At 48.8% G+C, this 7460-nt stretch overlaps 1 long non-coding RNA gene across 1 annotated transcript; it reads left to right on the top strand.

Moving 5' to 3' along the window:
• Nucleotides 1–1339: 1339 nt before the first annotated feature.
• On the top strand, nucleotides 1340–5274 carry LOC129333106 (uncharacterized). Its single transcript, XR_008597393.1, has 3 exons — nucleotides 1340–1427; nucleotides 4415–4525; nucleotides 4962–5274. It is a non-coding gene; the product is annotated as an uncharacterized LOC129333106 (long non-coding RNA).
• The last annotated feature ends 2186 nt before the right edge of the window (nucleotides 5275–7460 follow it).

Below are 7460 nucleotides of genomic sequence, written 5' to 3'. Positions count from 1 at the left end.
ATTTGAGATATGCAGATGACAGCACATTACTAGCAGAAAATAGTGAAGACTTGAAATGACTACTGATGACGGTTAAAGGAGAAAGCACTAAAGCAAGATTACAACTGAACATGACAATGAGGAAATCTTGAAGTTGTTCAAGATTTTCTATTCCTTGGCTCAATCATCAACCAACAGGGAGATTGCAATGAAGAAATCAGAAGAAGATTGAGACTAGGAAGAGCAGCTGTGAAGGAGCTAGATAAGGTCCTTAAAGACAAATATGTCTCTCTGGAAACCAAGATCAAGATTATCCAAACTATGGTATTCCCCATTGCCATGTATGGATGTGAAAGTTGGATGGTAAAGAAAGCTGACAGAAAGAAAATTGATTCATTTGAAATGTGATGCTCGAGGAGAGTTTTGCAGATACCATGGACAGTGAAAAAAAATGAGTATTAGATCAAATTAAGCCTGAATTCTCCCTAGAAGCTAAAATGACAGAACTAAGGCAGTCGTACTTTGGTCACATCATGAGAAGACAAGATTATCTGGAAAAATCAATAATGCTAGGAAAATTGGAAGGCAGCAGGAAAAGAGGAAGACCTAAAACAAGATGGCTTGACTCAATAAAAGAAGCCATGTCCTCCAGTTTGCAGGATCTGAGCAAGTCTGTTAAAGATAGAATGTTTTGGAGATCTTTCATTCATAGAGTCACCATTAGGGATGTGCGTTTCGGCATTCTGAATGCCGAAAGAATGCCGAAACAAAAGTGTTTCGGCATTCTTCAAGAATCCCGAAACGTTTCGGGGAATGCCGAAACGTTTCGGGATTGCCGAAAGAAAAACCCGAAACGTTTCGGGATTCTTTCGGCATTCTTTCGGCATTCGAGAATCGCCATTTTGATTTTGCTAGCCGTTTGCCTTAGCAAGCGGCTAGCAAAATCCTGCTGGAAGCAAAGGCTTCCTGCAGGCTCTTAGAAGAGGGGAGGGGGGGAGAAGGAGTGAATCACTCACTCCTTCTGTCACCCCCCACCCCTCTTGCAAAGGAGGATAGGGAATCCTGCTTTGCCTTGCAAATGCAAGGTGCAAGCATTGCATTGCACTTTGCATTTGCAAAGCAGCAGAGATTCCCGCCAAAACTAACAGGTAGGGGAGGGGGAGCAGGAGGAGGGTGGCTCTTGGAGTGTGGGTGGGGAAAGGCAGGGGACTGGGGACTTTAGGAGTCACCAATCCCACTGCTGCATTCTCATGCCAGCCAATAGATTTAAATCTTTGGCTGAGGCTGCAGCAGGGGATTTAAATTTGGAGCAAGACTGTCTGGAACACTTCTGTTGCTGCTGCTGCTGAGCTGTGACCGAGAGAGGAGAAGAAGAGAGACTGCACCTGGAGCCTGGAGGACATCTGCCTGGAGGATCAACTGTGCTGGACATCCTGAGAGGACACCTGGTAGGCCTTTTTAAAATTTTTGTAAATTTTTTTGATGCTGGGCAATGTGCTGCTGTGGCCTGCCTCTGCAAAAAGGTGTTGCAGTTTATTCTTGGCATGGCCTGGGGGACAGGTTGGGCAGACAATGTTTGATGGTGGGGTGGGGGTTTCAGCATTGGTTGTTGTGCTTGCCTTCTTTAAGCTTGATCCACTGTTTGAAGATTAAAACAAGAGTGTGCCAGCTTTGGGCCTACACAGGCCAGAAGCCTTTCTTCTGGCTGGCTCTCACAGTTGTGCTCCACAATCTGGAATGGTGTGGCTTGCTTTTCTGTGTCTGGTCCCCTGCTTGCAAGGATTCCCAACAGGCTCCGTCCTGATCAACTGTGCCAGCCTGTGGGCCACACACAGGTATGGCCTGGGGGACAGGTTGGGCAGACAATGTTTGATGGTGGGGGGGGGGGGTTTCAGCATTGGTTGTTGTGCTTGCCTTCTTTAAGCTTGATCCACTGTTTGAAGATTAAAACAAGAGTGTGCCAGCTTTGGGCCTACACAGGCCAGAAGCCTTTCTTCTGGCTGGCTCTCACAGTTGTGCTTCACAATCTGGAATGGTGTGGCTTGCCTTTCTGTGTCTGGTCCCCTGCTAGCAAGGATTCCCAACAGGCTCCGTCCTGATCAACTGTGCCAGCCTGTGGGCCACACACAGGTATGGCCTGGGGGACAGGTTGGGCAGACAATGTTTGATGGTGGGGGGGGGGGGTTTCAGCATTGGTTGTTGTGCTTGCCTTCTTTAAGCTTGATCCACTGTTTTAAGATTAAAACCAGAGTGTGCCAGCTTTGGGCCTACACAGGCCAGAAGCCTTTCTTCTGGCTGGCTCTCACAGTTGTGCCTCACAATCTGGAATGGTGTGGCTTGCCTTTCTGTGTCTGGTCCCCTGCTAGCAAGGATTCCCAACAGGCTCCGTCCTGATCAACTGTGCCAGCCTGTGGGCCACACACAGGTATGGCCTGGGGGACAGGTTGGGCAGACAATCTTTGATGGTGGGGGGGGGGGTTTCAGCATTGGTTGCTGTGCTTGCCTTCTTTAAGCTTGATCCACTGTTTGAAGATTAAAACCAGAGTGTGCCAGCTTCGGGCCTACACAGGCCAGAAGCCTTTCTTCTGGCTGGCTCTCACAGTTGTGCTTCACAATCTGGAATGGTGTGGCTTGCCTTTCTGTGTCTGGTCCCCTGCTAGCAAGGATTCCCAACAGGCTCCGTCCTGATCAACTGTGCCAGCCTGTGGGCCACACACAGGTATGGCCTGGGGGACAGGTTGGGCAGACAATCTTTGATGGTGGGGGGGGGGGGGTTTCAGCATTGGTTGTTGTGCTTGCCTTCTTTAAGCTTGATCCACTGTTTTAAGATTAAAACCAGAGTGTGCCAGCTTCGGGCCTACACAGGCCAGAAGCCTTTCTTCTGGCTGGCTCTCACAGTTGTGCTTCACAATCTGGAATGGTGTGGCTTGCCTTTCTGTGTCTGGTCCCCTGCTAGCAAGGATTCCCAACAGGCTCCGTCCTGATCAACTGTGCCAGCCTGTGGGCCACACACAGGTATGGCCTGGGGGACAGGTTGGGCAGACAGTGTTTGATGGTGGGGGGGGGGGTTTCAGCATTGGTTGTTGTGCTTGCCTTCTTTAAGCTTGATCCACTGTTTTAAGATTAAAACCAGAGTGTGCCAGCTTCGGGCCTACACAGGCCAGAAGCCTTTCTTCTGGCTGGCTCTCACAGTTGTGCTTCACAATCTGGAATGGTGTGGCTTGCCTTTCTGTGTCTGGTCCCCTGCTAGCAAGGATTCCCAACAGGCTCCGTCCTGATCAACTGTGCCAGCCTGTGGGCCACACACAGGTATGGCCTGGGGGACAGGTTGGGCAGACAATCTTTGATGGTGGGGGGGGGGGTTTCAGCATTGGTTGTTGTGCTTGCCTTCTTTAAGCTTGATCCACTGTTTTAAGATTAAAACCAGAGTGTGCCAGCTTCGGGCCTACACAGGCCAGAAGCCTTTCTTCTGGCTGGCTCTCACAGTTGTGCTTCACAATCTGGAATGGTGTGGCTTGCCTTTCTGTGTCTGGTCCCCTGCTAGCAAGGATTCCCAACAGGCTCCGTCCTGATCAACTGTGCCAGCCTGTGGGCCACACACAGGTATGGCCTGGGGGACAGGTTGGGCAGACAATCTTTGATGGTGGGGGGGGGGGGTTTCAGCATTGGTTGTTGTGCTTGCCTTCTTTAAGCTTGATCCACTGTTTTAAGATTAAAACCAGAGTGTGCCAGCTTCGGGCCTACACAGGCCAGAAGCCTTTCTTCTGGCTGGCTCTCACAGTTGTGCTTCACAATCTGGAATGGTGTGGCTTGCCTTTCTGTGTCTGGTCCCCTGCTAGCAAGGATTCCCAACAGGCTCCGTCCTGATCAACTGTGCCAGCCTGTGGGCCACACACAGGTATGGCCTGGGGGACAGGTTGGGCAGACAATGTTTGATGGTGGGGGGGGGGGGTTTCAGCATTGGTTGTTGTGCTTGCCTTCTTTAAGCTTGATCCACTGTTTGAAGATTAAAACAAGAGTGTGCCAGCTTCGGGCCTACACAGGCCAGAAGCCTTTCTTCTGGCTGGCTCTCACAGTTGTGCTTCACAATCTGGAATGGTGTGGCTTGCCTTTCTGTGTCTGGTCCCCTGCTAGCAAGGATTCCCAACAGGCTCCGTCCTGATCAACTGTGCCAGCCTGTGGGCCACACACAGGTATGCTGCTTTGGCCAAGGTAACCCTTTTTGGTTGCTGGCCTGGCACTCACAGTTGTGCTCCACAATCTGGAATGGTGTGGCTTGCGTTTCTGTGTCTGGTCCCCTGCTTGCAAGGATTCCCAACAGGCTCCGTCCTGATCAACTGTGCCAGCCTTCGGCCCACACACAGGCCTGCTGCTCCGGCTTTGGTAACCCTTCCCGTTTGCTGGCCTGGCACTCACTGTTTTGCTTCACATTCAGGTTGTTTATCGTTGGTGGACCTCTTCTGGACTGGACTGCACTTGGTGGACATCGGCCTGCAGATCTCTGCGTGGAGGATCAACATTGCTGGACATCTGCACTGGTGGACTGGTAGGGTTGTTGTTAAATTTGGTTTTTGAGCTTATGTCTGCTGCTGTGCCTACCTGCGAGCATATGCTTTGGCTCTGTCTTTATGGCTTGGGCCGGGGGGGGGGCCATTTTCTGGTTGGGCAAGAGGATATTGTTTGGGGGTTAGGGGGGCCAGCATTGATCGCAGTGCCTGCTTTCTTTCATGTTTCATTTTTCAAGTTTGAGTGTGGGGTGGGCATGAACTGCTGTTTCACAGGACTAAAAAATGAGTGTGCCAGCTTCTGGCCTGCACAGGCCAGAAGCTCTGCTGGGTGGATGTGTTTTGTTTTGCTGCTGGTTGGCCCTAGCCTTTAAGGGGGGGGGGCTGACTTGGCTTGTGCAACGGGGCCTTGAATTTTGGGGTTGCGTGTGCGGCGTGTGGTGTTGACTCTGCTAACATTTCCAATTTTCTTGACAGCATCGTGGAGGAGAGGAGGACCAGCTGCAAGACCGCCTGAACATCGCTGGACTGCAGGACTGGTGTTAGTGTGACCGATCCGCTCAGCTACTGGGCCAGGAAGGAGTCGGTCTGGCCGGACCTCTCCCTCGAGGCGCAGCGGCTGCTCTCATGCCCTCCGACGAGCGTGGAGAGCGAGCGCGTCTTTTCACATGCGGGCGACATTGTCGGCCCACATCGCACTCGCCTTCTCCCATGGAGAGTCGAGCAGTTGACCTTCCTGAAGGTCAACTCTCGCCTCTTCGATTTCTCAGGACTGGACTTCCAGAGTGACTGAGGTGAGCCCAACTTGTGGCCTGCATCCTCTATGAGTCCAATCCTTTGGAATCGCGCTCTCCCCTGTATAAAACCCTGTATATACAGTTAAAACCGGCCAGTAGAGGGAGGGTGGTTAGGAACCAGTGGCAAAGGGAAAACACCCAGCAATTTGAAAGCCCCCCCCCCAGGGTATTCAAAACATCTCCCATCACTGAGACATACCCTGTGGGACCAAATTTATTATGAAAAATAATGCCCCAGAAACATGGATTGCTACTGGAGGGAGAAACAGGTTAGATAGGGATTGCTTAGGTGTTTTTATCAGATGAAATCATTGTAAAAAAAATTGTAGAAGAATTGTTGTACTGTTTTTTGAAAGTTGATGTTCTGTTCATGTAAAAAAAAGGAAAAAAAACCAAAAAAAAAATGTTGTGATTATGTTTTTTAAAAGTTGATGTTCTGTTCATGTAAAAAAAAGGAAAAAAAAACCCAAAAAAATGTTGTGATTATGTTTTTTAAAAGTTGATGTTCTGTTCATGTAAAAAAAAGGAAAAAAAACCAAAAAAAATGTTGTGATTATGTTTTTTAAAAGTTGATGTTCTGTTCATGTAAAAAAAAGGAAAAAAACCCAAAAAAAAATGTTGTGCTTATGTTTTTTAAAAGTTGATGTTCTGTTCATGTTTAAAAAAAAAAATTTGATGTTAATGTTGGGTTTGCATGGTTGGGGGATGCGGGAAGAGTGGTGGATGGGCACCGGCCAATGATGATCTCTCACAGATGTTCCCAGGTAAATTCTGAGGCTGGTGTGGGGGTGGGGGGAGACCTCTGCAGAACTGCTCCAGAAATACCATTGTCCAGTGCCTTGGAAGTGCCCAGTTCAGCTTTGTGTGTCTGAACTGAAAGCACAGCCACAGGAAATGACATAGGTTCTGCTGGACCCTGTTGCAGTGGTTCCCCCCCATTAAGTCGTTTTATGGAGGGAGAGTTGTATTAGGCTGGTAGTTATTATGATCATCTTCTGTTTCCATGCCCTGTTGTGCCCGCTCACTATGTGACCTGTGGTAATGTTCAAAACTTTACTGTTTGTCCATTTCAAAAAAAAAATGTGTTTAAGATTCTCTGATGTGTAGTTAATTGTGTTGTGTTGTGCTATGAGGGACAATAAGTGTAATATGTTGTGATTTGTTGACCACTTGTAATTTGAAAATGAGAAAATAAAGGTTTTTTAAACTTAATGATTGTGTGTCTGTGTTCCCTTCTTTGATGGGAGGTTGGTTCCCAGCATAGGGAACAATGGGGCAGGCTGGCCAGCCTGTTCCTGGGGTACTCGGTGTGGGGCAGCTGAGGGTGGTTTTGGTTCTGAGAGGGGCTGAGTGGAGGATTTGGGTCTGTGTGTGGCAGCTGGGGTGGGGGAACTGGGTTTGTGTGGGGCTGAAAGGAGTGGACTATGGGGGATGAGAGCACTGGTCGTCCCTTTTGCCCAAGTAGGCCCCTGCTACTGTCCTGGTGTGGGCTTCCATGCCTCTATCAGTTGCTGGCCCTCCTTTGCCATCTTTTTCAGAAATTTTCCTAGGGCTGCCAAACTCCTGGTTGGGCTTGAGTTCAGGTTAGAGAGAGTAGTTCCCTACAGATAAACTGGCTGCTTCCAAGGGCAATCTCTTTAGAGGGCAAATGCGGACCATGGATTCTGGGGGAGATCCCTACTCAGATTTTCCTTTGCACAAGTCCCACCCCCAAATTGCCAGTAACTTCCAAGGCCAGAGTTTGCCACCCCAGAGAGATCCCGTTCCCACCCTCTTAGCCTTGGCATGAAAGTTGTAGCCCCCATGGAACGCTTCCAGGTTCCTGATTCCAAGCCCAATGACACCAATGTAAGACAATCCAGACCTCCATCAAAAATGGATTTTAAGTAGCAGTGGGATTGGGCTGCATTTCAGTCATTCACATATCTGGTTGTGTTCCCAAACATTTAGCTTATGGTTTTTTAAATCGGCGTATGGCACTTAAGGACACTTTTAAATGGTTCTAAAAACATATTTTTATTATGAAGTATTTAATGTGGCATTGATCAAGGGCAGGCCTTTTGGCCAAATGAGCAGTATCAGTACAGTAAAATTTAGACAAAGCTCATAGGAGGAAAAAGCATTCACACTGTGAAGTGGGAAGAAAGTTTCAATTTACATGTACCATGGACTCCGAAAA

Source organism: Eublepharis macularius, chromosome 7 (assembly GCF_028583425.1).
Source record: "Eublepharis macularius isolate TG4126 chromosome 7, MPM_Emac_v1.0, whole genome shotgun sequence".
NCBI lineage: Eukaryota > Metazoa > Chordata > Lepidosauria > Squamata > Eublepharidae > Eublepharis > Eublepharis macularius.
Note: the sequence above shows the minus strand (reverse complement) of the source record. Positions and strands in the feature narration are given on the sequence as shown.